The sequence below is a fragment of the Lemur catta genome, chromosome 21 (genome assembly GCF_020740605.2).
Source record: "Lemur catta isolate mLemCat1 chromosome 21, mLemCat1.pri, whole genome shotgun sequence".
Taxonomy (NCBI): domain Eukaryota; kingdom Metazoa; phylum Chordata; class Mammalia; order Primates; family Lemuridae; genus Lemur; species Lemur catta.
In genome coordinates this window covers 28583146-28600434 of record NC_059148.1, presented here as the reverse complement: position 1 = coordinate 28600434, position 17289 = coordinate 28583146, and the positions used below count along the sequence as shown (strand labels likewise).

Sequence of the window (17289 nt, the reverse complement as noted above, 5' to 3'; positions counted from 1 at the left end):
TCCGCGATTGCCATGAGCCGACACCGTGCTGAACCGTAAAATAAAATTGTATTTCACCTGACGGCAAAGCAAGCCCATTTGCTGGAATTAGAAGAGCTTCTTTCTAGATCTTCTCTTTCTCTGCCTGTAGTGTTGTGACAATGATCATTAGACCCATTTTACAGATGTGGAAACTGAGGCTCAGGGAGGTGGAGGCCCTTGAGGGAGAACACACGGCGGGGAGGTCGTGGAGCTGGGATTCCGACCGGCTCCTACTGCCTGGTTTGGGACACAGAGGCCACCTCAGGTCCCGGTGTGGAGGGGGCGACGTCTCCTGTCCGAGAAGTGTAGGGAGTCGCAGCCTGGCTTTGCCGGGGTCCTTGTCATGCTCAGCCCCCGTCCGTCAAGGGGGAAGAGGGGAACAGCTGTCCACCTCGTGGTCATTCCTCGGAACCTGAGCATGTGCCGGGCTGGGAGGGAGGGAGCTGGGGACAGAGGATGGGGGTGGGGGGCAGTCCTGCCTTCACGAGCCGTGCACGCAGACCACGGGCTCCCAGCCAGAGTCCATGCGTGTTCTTTGTGTGGCTCCCCTGTGTCTCCGGACCCCCGACCCTGTGCAGAGGCAGGGGAGCCTGAGCCCTTGGGATGTCTGGGCCTCTGTCAGGGATGCAGGGAGGGGACGCCCTTGCTTTCCGGGTGGCACTCAGGCAGCCGGACGGAGCCGCGTTTCTGAGATTCTGGCGGGGGCTGTGGCTTGGGTAGGGTGGGCTGTGTACGCTCCCCTCGTGTTGGCTTCAGGCTCGTGGGGTCTGGGGGCTCTCCCTGGAGTGCAGCCTGGGTGGAGAGGGGACTCGAGGACAGGCCCATGTGACTTGTGTGTGTCCACGGTGCTCCTGGGGATTGAAGCAATCCAGAGAGGCTGCCTGGAAGAGCTGGAACAAGCACGTTAAATAATGAACCGACCTTGGAGGAATCAATATGCGCTTCAAACAGGACCTGGCACAGAGCTAATACTGTATTTATTATAAAAGCTAACAGTTCCTGACCCTTTAGTTGCCTTAGTGCCGTGTGAGAGTAGGGTGGCGCTATTGTCGTCATTATTAACCATAACTACTATATAATTTCTAACGATTCCTGAGCATTTACTTTATGCCAGGTGTGTTCTGAGCATGTGACATGCATTTACTCTTCATGGAAGCCCTCTAAGGTAGGTGCTGTTATCAGCCTTATTTTATAAGTAGGGAAGCCGAGGGCACAGAGAGGTTAAGGAACTTGCCCAAGGTCACACAGCTGGCAGCTGGCAGAGCTGGGATTTGAACCCCGGCAGCCTGACTGCACAGCAGCTGCTGTTGACTGCAGGGATTGTGCAGGTGCCACCTGCAGTCATCGCTCAGCCCCGCGGGTGCGCCCGTCACTGCCACGGCCGGACTGGATCTCTTGGCAGGGCCACGGCAGCTGCAGGCCAGGCTCCGTGTGCCATGTGGGCCCTCAGGCATGCAGCAGCCGCTCCGGGCTGGGTGGGACGGGCAGCACATGGACGGGCTGCTTCCTGCCTCCCCGCAGCCCCCCTGGTGTCGCCATGGCTTCTTGGTGGGAGGGGTGCGGGGGGCCGGGGACACACGGCAAACCAGATGCAGGGCCTTGCCCTGAGGTCACACAGGCTGCGGGGAGGCGGGCACTCCCAACAAACACACGCCGCATTGCAAGGAATTACACAGGGCAGGGAGGTGGGGCAGCTCTGGTTTTGGGGGCTCATTTTAGGTGGAGGAATTAAGGGTAGTCTCTGAGGAGGTGGCATTTGAGCTGGGACCTGGGCGACGAGAAGGAGCCGGCTATGGGAAAGGAAGAGGGATGAGCCTTCTAGATGAGGGCAACAGCAGGTGCAAAGGCCCTGGGGTCCTCGTGTTTCAGGGGTGCCTGCCTGGGGCAGAGCGAGGGCTCCAGGAGGGTCTCCCTGGGCCTGAGGCTGTCCTGCAGACCTCGGGGGTCAGGCTCTTTTTCACATTTAAGGCAGAAGTCAAGTTTAATGACTTTTGCTTTTCCCTTTTGTTCTTTTACGACTCAGTTAATTTGCATTTATTGGGCACATGGAGTTTTCCGGACACTTGCAGGCCACGGGATCGGAATGATGGAAAGGTTGGGCGTTGTACGTGCCTTGGGGGAGTTGAGCATCCAGAGCGTCAGTTAGACAAGCATGCTGTTGAGGGTGGTGATGGGTATGAAGACCAAGTTCGGGCAGTCACTGGGTTGAAACGAGGTCTGCATTTGTCTGTGGTCAGGACGCTTCCTGGGAATGACAAATGTCATTTGAGGGGAGACCCGAGAGTGATTAGTTAGGGGCAGTTAGTTAGGACTCCCGAGTTGTGGCAGAGACACACTTACAATGGCAAAGTCCAGCGTAGGACGAGTTCAGGCATGGTTGGATCCAGGTGCGCTGTCTCAGCTCTGCTGCCTTCTGTGTGGGCCTTGCTCTCAGACAGGTTCATGGCCCAGCTCAGCCCAGCCAGCCAAGGGGAAGGAGAGTCACCTGGAGGGTAACACGAGGAGCAACACTCCATCCTCTTGTCCGTTTCCTCACCGAGGCCTTTAACACTTGCTCTGCCATGTGCAATGGCAGGGGGAGGTGGTCAGAGTGGGTTAAGTGGATGTCCTAAACTCAGATGCAGGGAGGAATGGAGTGGGTGAATGAGTGCAGGACAAAAGGGAGGGGTGGGGATTGTGGCTAACTGGCAGGCTTAGATACTCTGATGATTTTCCAAGAGAAGCTGGAAATCTTGATTTTAGAAGAAATGGCCCAGTTTTTAAAAAACATCGTATGGGCCCGAGAAAGAGCTTCTTGAGTGGCCACGGTGGGTTAGCACCATTTTATGGCTTCTGTTGTTAACCGTGACTTATTTCAAAGTGCACGGCCCACTGTGATCTGGGCAGAATGTTTCACGGAATGTACGAGAAGGCCTCGAGTCTTGGGAAGTCATGTGCGAATGTCAGGGCCCAGGGTGCAGCAGTTCTTCTGAGAACAGTGTTGCATCTCCAGGGGGGCCCGATGCTCTCTGAGAGGAAGCCAGCTCCGGGTTCAAATGCCGACACTGCTGCTTCCTAGCTGTGTGCCCTTGGGAAAGTCACTTTACTGCTCTGTGCCTTGGTCTCCCAGTCTATAAAATGGGTACAACAGCACCCCAGAGGATTGCTGTGAGGAATCAGGGAGCCTGTGTGGGGCCCGTTAACCCAGTGCCTGGCATGTTGGGAGCTTGTGTGACTCTGGACTGCGGTGACACGTCCTTCCGGGTTGGGTCCCTGGGCTCCAGCTACGGTGGCCGGGAACTTTCCCGGTTCCCTCCTCTTGCCTGTGCTGCCACCACTGCTGCTGGGCATGCGTTCCCAGGGGCCCCAGCAGGCGCCCCCCGCGCCCTGCCCGGCCGTCTCTGCCAGTTGCTCGGTGCCCGTGGCGTCCCGGGCTGCCGGCTGGTGCTGCCGTCGGAAGCGTCTTGCGTGAGCACTTGGGGTGCCAGCTGCCGCCTCACAGCTGCGGCGGGTGGGGGTGGCCCCTTTTAAAAATAAAAACAACGCTCGGAAGAACAGCCCTAGAGTACCGCGGGCTTCCTTTAGCCCACGTGGTCAAGGGTTTAGCTTGAACGCTTCTGTGGGGGAGAGTCCGTGGCTGGCTTAAGGGATGGGGAAAACGGGGTACACCTTGGTTGGGGGAACGTGTCCCTCTGGGGACAGATCACGGCCTGGTTCTGGCCTTCCCGTGCAGGCGGCCCCTGTCCTGCAGGCCCCTCGTGCCTTTCTCGGGGAAGGGGCTCTGTGTTCCTCGGGGTCTGTTTCTAGCTGCCTCCGGCCAGGAGGGGCCGACTCTGGGGCGTCCCTGGCCCGTGCCCAGCCCCGTCGCCGTGGGGGCCCCGTGGGCTCCCAGAGATGCCCGGCGCCTGCCCCTGCGCCTCCGGCCTGGCTCCCTGGAAGCCCTGGGGGGAGAGGTGGAGGCCAGGGCTGTTCCTGGGCACGTGGTGCTGCCACACTGAGAGTCTTCATCGTGGTGGCATGTTGAGTCGTGCCCACTCGAGAACCGTGAATGCGACCGTGGCCGTATGTGGACCCGAGGGTCTTCGCAGGCGCATTAAGTTAAGGGTCTCGAGCTGGGATCATCCTGCATTAGGATGGGCCCCAAATCCAGCGGCAAGTGTCCTTCGAAGAAGAGGGAAGACACGGAGGGGACGGCCACATGGAGACGGAGGCAGAGACCGCGGCGTTACCGCCGCACACCAAGGAACGCCGCGGCCACCGGAAGCTGGAAGGGACAGAGGAGGACCCTCCTGCGGAGGCTCTGGAGGGCGTGTGGCCCCGGGGACACCTCGATTTCAGACTTCCGGCCTCCAGAACAGAGAGAGAGCAGATCGCCGTGGTTCTGGGCCACCCAGTTTGCAGCCGTTTGTCACAGCGGCCCAGGACACTCGTGCAGTGGTGGGTTTGACTTTAATCACACTTCGGTTTTTAAAGTAACATTTTACCATTCACGATCCTTCTGTCTTGCTCACTGCTGTACCGCCAGGGCTCCGTGCACACAGGAGGGGCTCAAGAATGTGTTCAATGACTGGCAGCTCCGGGTCTGTGTCGCGACTGTCACCGCCGAGAGGGGACGCCGCTTTCAGAGTCAGGGGCCAGGGCTGGAGCAGCGTCCCTGCAGCAAAACCTCCTTTTTGTTTATTTTTAATTGAGGTGAAATTCACATCACATACAATTTACTGTTTTATTTTTTAATTTAATTTAATTTTTTTTGAGGCAGAGTCTCACTGTGTCACCCAGGCTAGAGTACAGTGGCCTCATCATAGCTCCTTGCAGCCTCCAACTCCTGGGCACAAGCGATCCTCCTGCCTCAGCCTCCTGAGTAGCTGGGACTACGGGGGCCACCACCACTCGAGCTAAGTTTTCTGGTTTGTTTGTGGAGACAGGTCTCGCTCTTGCTCACCCTGGTCTCAAACCCCTGATAATTGACTATTTTAAGGTGAACAATTCATTAATTTTTTAGTACATTCACAACATGGCGCATCTGCCGCGTCTGTCTAGAAAATACTCTCATCACCCCGCAAGGACACCCCCTGCCTGTCGGGGGTCGCCGCACACTCGTGCCCCCCCCCCCGCCCCGCAGCCACCAGTCTGCTTCCTGCCTCTGTGGGCTGAGCGATTCTGGGTATTTCTCGTGCACGGAATCACACAGCACGTGTTTTTGTGGGTCTGGCTTCGTGCACGTGGGGCCATGTTTTGGAGGTTCATCCGTGTTGTTGTCGCGTGTGTCCTCATTCCTGTATACTCGGAATCGTGTTTCATCGCGTGCACGTACATCAACACGACCTTTTTATAGGAGAATTTTCAGAGGAGGAAACGGAGGCCGTGGAGGCCGCAGCGCGCTGGTGTCCAGGACGGGAGGAAGAGGCCCGAGGAGCCGGATGTTTCCGGTTCACGATCTCTCCTTCCCTGCCCTGTGCTCCTCCCGCCCTCGTCTCTGTGCCTGGCCGGGAAACAGCGTGTGTGTGTGTGTGTGTGTGTGTGTGTGTGTGTGTACATGTATGTGTGCACGTGTGCTTATGCATGTGTGTGTGTGTGTGTGTGTGTATGTGTGCACACGCATGCATGGGGAGGGAGCGAGCGGGGTCCCCTCCAGCTGCGGCTGTGGGTCCAGGGCTTGTCCTGGGATTACCGGCACACTCCTGTCCCCGTGTGTGTGGCTCCTGCTGGGCCCGCGGAAGGCGGTGGCAGGTGCTCCCCCGTCTGGTGCCCGAGAGGCTGGGGGCCTTGCCCGGCCCGCCTGGCCTCGGGGTCCCCCTGCCTCCGTCCCGGAGCCCTGGGCTCACCGCCCTGCCTCTGCGGTCCCGGAGCGTCTTCACTGATCTTTCTCACCGTCCAGAGCTGTGCCCAGCAGACAGTGCCAGAAGGGGCATGCTGGCAGATTGTGCCTGTCACGGCACCAGCGACGTCCCCCATCAGAAGCCTGGGGCGTGGGGATCGTTTGCGGAGCGGATGACCCTCCGCTAACCCCTCTGCACGGGAAGCTCAGTCTCGGCCCCGGGCTCTGTCTGGAAGGTGCTGCCGTGGCCGTTTCGGGTTCCGGCTCATTCGTGGTTTTCCCGAAGTCGCTCAGCAAACAGTTGGCCGCGCGGCCTCTGGTGGGGAGGACGCAGGAGCGCGGCCATGCGGCGGCGCAGCCCGGGGCATGCCGCGGCTCCGGTGGAAGTCTGGGCGAGTCGCTCCGGATCCCGGGGCAGCTGCTGGCGAAGGTCGGGCTGCAGGTCCGCATCCAAAACAAACACGAAAGAACAAAGGGCGGCCGCGGATTCTGACGCTGCTCGGGCCCTGCTTCCTGGCGGTGTTTTGATGGGGCCGGTTTGACCCGTTCCTGGGTTTCCTGGTCTCCTGGCGGCTACGGGGAGAGTCCAGGTGGGAAGACGGTGCCTGGATCTTTGGGGTAAAAATATGGCTCTTAGTGGCCCCCGCCTTTGTGTGCCTTGACTTCCCTCCCTGTCATAGAAGGCTCCAGAGTAGCAAAATGCCCGCCTTGGCTCTGGGGGCAGGTCTGTGGGAGCCTTTGAAACCCCGAGGAGTGTTTCCTCGAGGCCGAGGGCCAGCTGACGAAAGTAAACGCATCTGGCTTCATGGGGGAGTCTCCTAGCGGCCACCCTGGGCCCCCAGCTGGTCCAGTGGCCTTTGCCACACGCAAATCAGATCTTAGTCATAAAACCCTTTCGTGGCTGACTTGCCGTGCAGCATGGCGGACGCAAGCCGGGCTCGGCGGGTTCAAATCCCAGCTCAGCCACTTTCTAGCTGTGTGACCTTGGGTGAGCCACTTAACCTCTCTGGGCCTGCTGCCTTCTCTGCGTATGGGGGCTCAGAAGCATGTGCCCCTTTTGCTGTGGTGTCCTGGGGATGGCTGGGTAACCAGGGCATGTGCTTACAGCACTGGGCGCACAGTAGGAGCTGCTGGGCTCAGTGTGTGTTGCTGTCATTATTGGCACCGTCATTGCTCTCAGGATGCTCCTGAGAGTAACGATGACAGTATCACATCAGGGTTGAGGGATTTGCCCAGAGTCCTCGTGGCCTGGCTGCTTTCTCCTCCACTCCCCTGACCTCCCGGTCCTCAGGTCCCACCTCTGCCCCCCACACCCCTGCACCCCTGCCACACCTGCCTCTTTCTGCTATGACGACATGCCACACTCGGTCCGGCCTGCAGACCCCTGCACTGGCTGTGCCTCCTGCCCCGGGTGCTGTCCCTGCATCTGCACCGCGGGGACTCCTTGTCATCCTGCAGACTGCCACCCGGGAGGCAGACGCCCAGCGTGGGGAGCTACAGCAGCGGGGGAATGAGCTGGGGACCAGGTGGAGCCTCCTCTGCTTCCTGGTGGCTCTGGCAGCTTCCCTGACCCTTGTCACTGCTTCCCAGAGCACTTGCAGAAGCGGAGCCCGGCCTGCCCCTTGCACGGATGGAAAGTTGACACCAGAGCAGCTCAGACTTGTCTCTGAGTCACACAGCTGCTTGCAGCCAAGGTTCAGGCTCGTGGCTGAACACCAGCAAGCCGTGGAGTTTGGCGTGAGAGTGCGTGTGTCTGTGCGTGCATACGTGTGTGTGTGTGTGTGTGTGTGTGTGTGTGTCTTTCTGTCTTTTTCCTAGGCCTGTCACCAAGATGACCCTAGTTCAGAAGACTGATGTGAGGGCTCGTGCTTTCTTCTCCCCCGAGAACGGGAAGGACAGAAAGACTTTCAAGGCAGAGCCTGTCCCCGGCCCTGTGACCCCGCGGGGCCGGTTCCGGGCCGGGCTGGGAGGAAACGGGTTAAAGCCGGAGCAGCAGAGGCTGCGCTCGCTGCCAGCGCGAGGAGTGAAGAGGTTTTTCTAGCCGAGCTATAAAAAGGCCTCACAGTGTTTCAGCTCCTGTCGGCTGGAAGCCCGCCAGGGTTACCATGGCGATGAGGAATTATTACTTACTGCCAAGGCTGGGAGAAAAAGCTCGTACTTTTGGCTTCCAAACAAGAGGAGTGGACTTATGTAATTCCCTGTGTTTATAGGCCCGGAGTGGCAGCGGCAAGAACCGATTGCCGGAGGCCCCACGTCCCGTCCTCGGCCCAGCTGTGGGGTCGCGCGGCCCCGCGGGTTGTCCCTGGTGGGCCTTGGCCTGCCCCGGCTTTGGGGGGCATCGGGCCGGAAGCCTGGGGGGCCGGGCCTGGGCTCTGGGCCACTGGCCCCCAGCAGGGCCTCCCCGGCGGAGTGGGAGCCGTAGTCTCGCGGGAAGGCGAGCGGGCCGCTCGGGCCACCCCTCCCCGGGTGTCGCTCCTGGAGGAAGGATGGGTTGGATGCTGAACGCGGTGCGTGTTCCGGGCGCCAGCGGCACAATCCGTGCGTGGGGACCACACTGACCCACCGGCTGGCACTTTCTCTTTTGCTTTTTGTTTTTTTTTTTTCTTGCGGGAGAGTTTCTCCAAGTTGGGTTTGGAGCTGTCGGGAGCGAGGCTGGTCATGTGCTCGGGTAAGAGACGTCGCTGGGCTCGGCGTGGGCAGGGAGGTGCGCGGCGGCCAGTGCCCCCAGCCAAGGAGGTGGGCACAGGTTGGGGCTGGGGTGCGCGGGGCCTGTGCCCGGGGCGCCGTGTGGGGGCCGGGGGACTCGTCCGGAAGGAGCCCCAGTTCTGCCGCTGGACGCTGTGGCCCTGGACCAGGACGGGGGGCCGGGTGGACCCCGGTCAGCCAGTGGGGGCAGCCGGACGTTCCCCTGGCAGAGTGGACGTGTGTCGGGCCCCACGCTCCGTGGGACAATGGGCCGGGACGTCTTATCACACAAAGTTGCTGAAGTCGCAGAAAAAAGTGCTCCGCGGCACGGGCCTGGCCGGGCTGGGGGGAGAGGCTCCCTGGCGGGCCGCGTGGGAGGGGACCCGGGGTGGGCATTGTGCTGCTTTTCCGGAGCCCGGGCTCGCTCCCCAGCGGCCTTGCGGGGGCGCGCGGGGGCCCCGGGGTTCTGGGCGCTCGTTCCTGGAGCCGACGCGCCAGGGCGTGGGGTCGGGGCCTCGGCTTCCGGGTGGGCTCGGGCCGGGCAGAGCCAGGTGCAGGCGGCGCTGCGGCCCAGCCCGGCGCCCGCTCCCCACCGAGGTGGCGCTTGGCGCGGTGCCCGTGTCTGGTTTGAAATCAGCGCCACCGGCCCGGGCTTGCCCAGGGACTTGGCAGCGCGGCGCTGGGGTAAACACTGGGAAGCTGGAAGGGCCTCCCCAGCTCACAAGGAGCCTTCAGTTTCCAGCCGAGGGGATGAGGGAGGGATTGTCCCGAGGTCTGGGTGCGCCGGGGCCGTCCCGTGGGGACCTCCAGGCCCAGGCCAGGCAGGGGAGGGGGCCGGGCTTGCAGATGGCATCGCTCCTTGGCCGCAGACGCGGGTTTGAGTCCCGGCTGCATCCCTTCCTGAGCTGTGTGGCCTCGGGCATGTCGCCTCACCTCTCCGGGCCTCAGTTTCCTCAGCTGTAAAATGGGGTGATGATGGGGGCCACACAGGCGTGGGCGGGACGGGAGAAGGAGCCGTGGCTGCGTGGTGGGCTCTGCCTGGGCTTCCGTCCCAATTAGACGCGTCCTGGCCCTGGGACCCTGGGCAAGTCACTCTGTGTCTCCGCACCTCGGTTTTCCCACCTGGCAAATGGATGCTCCGTCTGTCCCCACCCCCGTGAGTTCTGTGGCGTAAGGGGCGTGACAGAGCCAGCTTCGGGCTCCCAGTCGGCACATGGTCGGTGTCAGCTGGTGGCTGTGGTGGCTGTGGTGGCAGTGGTGGCTGTGGTGGCAGTGGTGGCTGTGGTGGCTTTGACAGTGAGGATGATGGCACCCCACCTGCACTGAGGGTGGGGACACCCCGGGATTTCGGTGTCTCGGGCTGATGGTGCTGATGACGCTGTCGACGCTGTCACGGGCGGGCGACATTCCATCCTGGCTTCTTGGAGGACGACACGAAGACACGAACTTGGGCAGGTCCCGGAACCTCACGGAGCCTCAGTTTCCTCATTGTTGCCAGCCTGCGGGTGTCCTGGGGGAACCGGCACGCGGAGCTGGAGGGTGTGGGGCCAGATTTCAGTCTGAGTTACATCTCGGTCTCCCTGCGGGGGCTCCCCTGTTTCACAGAGCCCCAGGCCCAGATGACAGCAGGTGGGCGGCAGTGGGTGTCCCCAGCGTTTGGGATGGGCCGTTGTCCCCAGGGTGTCCCCCACTCGAGCCTATTCTGTCCCGTCCCCCTGTCGGCCTCCGCTCCTCTGTGCCAGCCCTGGGCCGGGTGCCCCCAGTGTGCCCGGCGTGCCTAGGGGCCGGGGCGGGAGGGCAGCTCTCCTGCTAAAGGTGGCAGTGGTTCCGTGTTTGTAAGTGACACCGGATGCCGGGCTGGTGGCTGGCTCAGGGCCTCCCGTCTCGGGCCAGCAGTCGCCAGCGGGGAGTTCCCGGGGTGACCAGGCCGCCCACGCCAGCTGCCCGCCGTCCAGTTGTCCTCGGGCCTCTCCGGGGATCTCGGGGAAGGCCTGTGAAGTGGGGCCCATGCCTGCCACGTTGCCGCCCCTGGGGCCGTGGTGTCTGCTTGGGCCGGTCCCAGAGCTGTGTTGTGGCCGCTCCTGACCCACACCGAGGCCTCGGCTCGCTGAGCAGGGTGGTCACGTGTGGTGGTTCAGAACAGAGGTCAGTACAAGGGACCCTGGTGACGGAGCAGTTCCGTGTCACCTGGGGGTGGCCCTGGAATCCGCACGTGCTGTCGGAACACGCAGAACCACGTGTGCTCGTGCTCACACTGTGGACATGCGGACGGCTGTGTGGCCGTCGCGCCTGTGTCCCCTCCTGGTTGGGATGCTGCTGTGGAGCCACAGGTGTCTAATGACGCGGCCGTTGCGGGAGGCTGGGGGAGGGGTGCAGAGATCTCGGGGTGTCGCCGTGGTATTTCCTACGACTGGACGGATCGCCAGCAATCTCAAAATACAAACTTGGAAAGTGAAAGAGCGGTGCGGGGCCCACGCTGTCGGCATCGGCCCCTTCGTAGCTGTGCGAATTTGAGAAGTGACTTAGCTCCTCCAGCCTCAGTTTCCTCATCTGCAAAATGGGGATAACGTTTACGGCCCTGCAGGGCTCGCGGGAGGGTTGCGTGGGTTGCTGTGCACTTCCTGCGGGTTTGCTGTTGCCGTCGTTGTCATCACTGGTGATGTGACGTCTGTGGCTTGCCCGGTGCTATCTCATTTTATGTTCCCGTCAGCCCTGGGACGGGACGGTGACCCAGTTTCCAGATGAGGCAGCTGAGGCCCGAGCGGTCAGGTGAGCCACCCGAAGGCACGCCGTTTGCGGGGCTGGAGCTGGGGTGGGCTCCCAGGCCCTGCGTGACGGCTGTCCAGGTGAGCGGCCCTGGGAAGGTCACTCTCCCTCTCGGAGCCACAACCCCCTCCTTCCTGCCGCACCTGCCGGCTGCGCTAGGGGGTCGCGGCAGGGGCTGGGGTCACGACCTCTGGACTCCTTCCCTCCCTCGCAAACACACGAGCCAGAGTGGGGGCTCGGATACCTGAGCTCGGGCCTCGGACGTCCTGGGAGGGTCAGCGGGTCTCGCTTTATGTCCCGGGATTACAGAGGCTCCGGGTCGGTCCCCGCGTCTCGTGACTCTGCATCTCGTGACAGCCGAAGCCACTTCCTCTCTGAGCACTTTTCCTCCCTGTGCGCTCTGAGCTCCCCTCGTGTGCTGTCCTAGCCGTCCCGACTCCCCGCGACCCTCGCTGCCTCCATCGGCGCGAGCCGGGCCAGCCTGTGGCGCGGAGCGTGTTCGTGTTCAGTCCAAGCTGACGCTCAGGTGGCGACTCGTCCAGGGGCTCCGGCCAGAGGGCCTGCAGGCGGTCGTCCCCCTTAAAGCCGGCTGGGAGCTGAGCTCGGGCCTCGGGCATCGGGGAGGGCCAGGAGGGGCTTGCTTATGCCTCGGGACTACAGAATGTTCCAGAGCATCCCAGGCTGAGGGACGGGGGGTGTCTGCAGGGCCTGGCAGGTCCCGCTGCCGAGCTGCTGCACGGCGTTTCTGTGATCACGCCGGCGTGGCGGAGGCTCGTGTCTGGCAGGGCGGCGGTCGTACCTCGGGGTCTCAGGTCTGGGCTTCGCTGGGCAGAGCCCGGAGGGGAAATGGGGGTGGGGGAGGCCTCCAGCCTCATGAGCTTCTCTGCTGTTTCTTGGAGACCCCAGTCACAGTCGTGCCTCAGGACCTTTGCACTTGCTGTCCCCGCTTCCCGGAACATGCTTTTCCGAGATCTTCCCGCTCCCCTGGTTTCAGCTTCCGTGTAAGCGGCACCTCCTGGAAGAGGCCTGCCCTTGGTGTCGTGACTCCCTGGCTCCCAGTTTGACTGCTCCTCATGACACTGTCACTGCCTGTCGTGTGTCCGTCGTGCCTGTTCCCGCCCCCTCACCACTTGTTTCAGTCTGTTCGGACTGGGTGGCTCATAAGTGACAGACATTGTGATAGTTCTGGAGGCTGCTAGGCCAAGGTCAAGGCTCCAGAAAATTCCGTGTCTGGTGGGGCCCGTTGCCTGGTTCCTGGACAGTGTGGTCTCCCGAGTCCTCCGTGGAAGGGGCGAGGCAGCCCCTCCGTGATGAGGGTGCTAGTCCCCTTCCCGAAGGCTCCACCCTCGTGACCTCATCACCTCCAAAAGCCCCAGCCCTTCGTATGTCACATGGTGATTAGGTTTTGACATATGAACTGGGGGACACAAACATTTAGACCACAGCACCCCCAGACCCAACACTTGTTCATACGGTCGCTGCTGTGTCCCCGGCATGGGGCATACAGTGGGCACTCAGGAAACAGTTGTGCCTGACTCAGGGTCCCCGAGGGCTGTGGGCCTGGACCTGTCCCCTCCCCGTGAATGGGGCCATCTGGGGACAGAGATGCTTCAATCGATGGTCCCTCCAGGAACGTCCTGCCGTCGAAGGCTCCAGGCAGACTCAGGCCCTGTGGCTGGAGGTCACAAGGCTCAAAGTTTTGGATTGTCAGGGTGCCGAGGTTACATTCTGGGGGTGCCCTGGAAAACCCAGGACAATTCTCGTGCTTTTGCTCTGAGTGCCCCATAGGAGCCCACCAAGCCTCCCCTGAGAGCCTGCTCCTCCCAGATGAGGTCAGGCAGGTGGGGGTCCTGAGCAGGGAAAGTGGGGGGCTGTGGGCACTGGGGTGCGGAGGTGATGTGAGCATTCTGCACACCTTAGTTCGCTGTGTCCTTGCAACAGCCCTGTGAAGTGAGTGCGGAATCGCCCTCTCTGGGGAGCACAGAGAGGGTAAGCAGCTTGCCGAAAGACACACAGCGGCAGGCACACGACATCCCTGGGTAACTGGCATTTCCTTTGCAGTCGTTTCTGTGCGCGGGGTGATGCTTAGTGCCTGAAGGGATTATCTTATTTCGCTTTTCTCAGCCCTGTCTCAGGCGGGCCCTGTCTTTGGGGATCCTGTGCAGACCGGGGAGAGCCGGCTTCCCAGGCGGGGAGGGTGCCCCAGTTGGCCCAGGGCTGAGGCCCTGGAGATGCCCGCACCATTCTGGAAGGTGGAGGTCAGTTTCCAGTGTGACTCAGAAGTTAGAAGGCGGGAGGAGCCACCTCCTCCCTCCAGAGTCGGTCATTTGCATGACAATGAGCCCTTTGTCCCCGGCCCAACCCCCTTCGCAGGCTAATAACCTAATTCCCGGCCTGTGATGTCATAATGGGCCCTTTCTGTGCGGGGTCAGGGGCTGGTGGGCAGCTGTGTGGGCCGGGCGGCTGCTGATCAGCTGGGTGGTGGTGATTCTGGGCCCATTCGCCAGGCCACCTCCTTCCAGGCTCTGCGTCCGTCCCCCCAGAGGGCGGCAGGGGGTGGGCTGTGCTCCCACTTGGCACCGGGGCAGACTGAGGCCCCAAGAAGCCCTCTGCGGCCCCCCCCCGCCTGTCCGGGCCCCTTGACGAGCCACTTGGAGCCTCTTCTTGGCCCGTGAAGTGGGGGTGACTCATCGCCAGCTGGCCCTGTCCCGGAGGCGTGGGTGTGAGAGTCCCCTGCTTCCTGTGAGCTCCAGGGAGGCCCTTGTGCCCAGGGGCTACTGTGTGGGACCCAGCCTGGGCCCACTGTGTCCCCGGGGCGTGTGGCGTCCCTCCGTGCGCCTGTGCCCTCCCCCCTGCTGGGGCCTGGGCGGGGAGCGGCCCTCAGGAGACGGGCAGTGTCGGAAACGGGCGGCCGCCAAGACGACAAATCCGTGTCCTAATAACCAGGCCCCGTGGAAGTGACCGCATTTGGAAAAAGGGTCTTTGCAGATGCGTTTTGGGATGGGCTCATCCTGGATCACGTGGCGGGCCGTAAACCGGGTGACCGATGTCCCCCTAGGAGACAGGAGGGCACAGACAGAGAAGGCCACGGGGAGACAGAGGCGGCGGTCCCAGTGATGCGGCCGCGGGCCGGGGTGTGCACCCGATGCCCCCGGATGCTGGAACAGGCCCCGAAGGAGCCTCCCCTCGAGCCCCCGCAGGCAGCGGGCCCTGCCCACCCTCGATTTTGGACTTCTGGCCCCCAGAGCTGTTGGAGAATAAATTTCTGTTGTTTTAAGCCACGTGGTTTGTGGTCATTTTTGTGGCAGCCTCAAGAAAACTAGTACAGCCCATGACCCCCGTCTCTGGAGGTGGGGATAGCCCCGGGGAGGGGTGTCGGGGTGCTGTTCCCGCACCCCAAGCCTGAGGGTTCAGCGCAGGTTCAGGTGGCCCAGAGGACGGCTTTGTGTCCCGTGTGCAGGGGGCCCCTGCAGTGGCTCCCCCAGGAAGGAGGGCAGCGCCCGGCCCTGCCGCCCTCTCTGAGAACCAGAGCCACAGAGCCCCGCCTCTCTCCCGCCACCCCAGCCCCGACCCCCTCTCCCGCCCCCCCAGCCCCGACCCTCCTCTCCCGCCCCCCGCAGCCCCGACCCCCTCTCCCGCCCCCCGCAGCCCCGACCCTCCTCTCCCGCCCCCCGCAGCCCCGACCCTCCTCTCCCGCCCCCCGCAGCCCTGACCCCCTCTCCCACCCCCCCCAGCCCTGACCCCACAGCCCTGACCCTCCTCTCCCGCCCCCGCAGCCCTGACTCCCTCTCCCACCCCCCCCAGCCCTGACCCCACAGCCCTGACCCTCCTCTCCCGCCCCCCGCAGCCCCGACCCCCTCTCCCGCCCCCGCAGCCCTGACCCCCCATCCCGTCCCCTGGAGCCCTGACCCCCTCTCTGGGCGCCGCAGCCCTGTGGGGGAGGTGCAGCCAATTGCGGGGCAGAAGGCTCTCGAATCCACACGGGGCTCCTCCCAGGCCTGGACACACTTGTCCCACGTGCCTGGCTACTCACCCAGAACCTGGGGGGCAGTGATCCCCCATAGGCCCCTCATTTGCCAGGTGCCCTTGATGGATGGAGGAACGAGGCCCAGAGAAGGCAGGCTACCTGGAGGAGGCCCCACAGCTCCTTGGTGGCAGTGATGGCCCTTAGAGTCCCGCCGTGCCCCGGCTCAGGGGTAGGCCAGCATGGTGGCCCCCAGGAGGGGCTCGGAGCCCTGCGGCTGCATAGGGGCCTGTGCGGGGCGAGTGGGCGGGCGGTGTGGACGTGGGGTCGTGACCTGGTGTGGGACACTCCGCTGGCTCTCGCAGCCCTCGTCCGGCTCGCGGCCTTGGTGCTCTGTTTGGAAAGCGGTCTCCACGCTTCAGCTCGGAGCCTGCGATTCCGCTCTTGGCGTGTTCGTGGAGTCAGCAAGCATTTATTGAGCACCTGCTGTGTGTGGAGTGCTGGGACTCGGTGGAGGACACACAGGTGTGGCTCTTGCCTCTGTGGATCTTTGGGGACGCAGGGCGGGGGTCGGGGGAAGTGAAGCAACGAGGGTTGGGGCCAGGCTTGCGGGCGCTGAGGAGGGAGGTGGTGGGGCCGGGAGGGGTGGGGGTGCTGGAGGACGCGGCCTTCCCGCTCTTCCTGGGGCCCAGTGGGTGGTTTGCAGCAGGCTCTGGGGGGTGGCGGGGGGACTTGGAGAGCCCCACAGCCCCTCTGTTGCGACCCGGGGCACCTCCGGCTGGCAGGTCTTGGCCTGGGCCCGTGAGCAGGGATGCCGGGTGGGAGGCCTTCAGGCCTGGCTCCAGCCTGGTGGGGAGGCAGGGGTGAGCCGGTGTCGGGGTCCCAGGACGCAGTGGTTGGGGTGGACGCGGGAGGGTGGCGTGCCTGGGTTTGCATCCAGGCTGTGCTGCTTGCCTGCTGTGTGGCCTTGGGCAAGTTGCTTAGCCTCTCTGTGCATCAGTAGAACGGACATGGAAGCCACCTCCCAGGGAAGCTGTGCTGATGCCACGAGCGGATGCAGGCGAGTGCTGTGTTAGCGGTCGGCTGTGACGGTGGCGGCCACCCCGTGACTGCCCAGGACCCGGGACATGCAAGTGGCGTTTGCTCGTCTCTCCGCCGTCCTGCTCCTGCCTGCGGGAGGAGCCTCAGTCTCCGGCCTGCGAAATGGGAGCGGGAACAAGCCCGGGGCCGCGTTGGGGGCGGGACGAGGAGGGGAGCGGGGCAGCAAGTGCCGTGGGGTGGGGGCTCAGGGTCTCCAGCGGCTCCGGGTCGAAGTTGTGGCCACCCCCAGGCCAGGAGCAGCGCCCGCACCACAATCTGGGAAACTGAGGCCTGGCAGGGCCGGGCCCACGGCGTGCCCGCGGACTGTGGCTGCAGACAATGCCGCTTCTCCTGGCTGGCGGGGCCGCCGGCAGTTGCCCAACCCGGCCCGGGTTTATCAGCGCGTTTGCTTGTGAAGCCCGGCTGGCAGATGTTCCTTCCGAGAGATCGTGATGTTCCTCCAGAAACGGAGGCCGGAGGCTCGGGTTACTGCTGGGGGCGGCCGTGGGGGGCGGGGGCCGTGCCTGTCGCTGAGGAGTGACCCAGATCTGAGTCCGGCTGGCTTTTCCGGGCAGCCTTTATCTGCAGAGCTGCTGTCTGCTGTTTCCCGGTGAGAGTCACTGACAGCTCAGGACGGAGCCGGGGGACACCTGCTCTTCCTCCAGGGTGACAGACAGGACAGGGCTGTCCCGAGCTCCTGGCTGGCCCCTTCCCCTTAGGTGGGGCCTGTCCTGGGGCTCCCGTCCTGTTTCTCTTGCCCCATCCTGGTGGGCTTTGCACCCCTCCCCGCCCCCACACAGATGAGGGTGCGAGTAGGGAGGACGTCTGAGTCCAGGGGGACCCTGTGTTAGAACTGGGGTTTTAGGGGGTTGCTATCTTGGGTGTCTTGGTTGCAGTCGACAGACTCCCTGTTCCTCCTGCATTTAGCACAAAAGGCTCAAGTAACTAGAAACCCTCAGGGGAAGCTTCAGGCACC

At 63.1% G+C, this 17289-nt stretch overlaps 1 protein-coding gene across 15 annotated transcripts in view; it reads left to right on the top strand.

Moving 5' to 3' along the window:
• NCOR2 (nuclear receptor corepressor 2) overlaps nt 1–17289 on the top strand; it is a 187252-nt gene that overhangs the window by 29548 nt on the left and 140415 nt on the right. Inside the window, exon 1 of one of the 15 annotated variants that reach the window (XM_045535002.1) lies at nt 7948–8486. The exons of the other annotated variants lie outside the window; for them this stretch is intronic. The gene's annotated coding sequence lies outside the window, so the exon portion shown is untranslated. Of the gene's footprint in view, nt 1–7947; nt 8487–17289 lie in introns of those variants that run through there. 15 annotated transcript variants of the gene reach the window in all.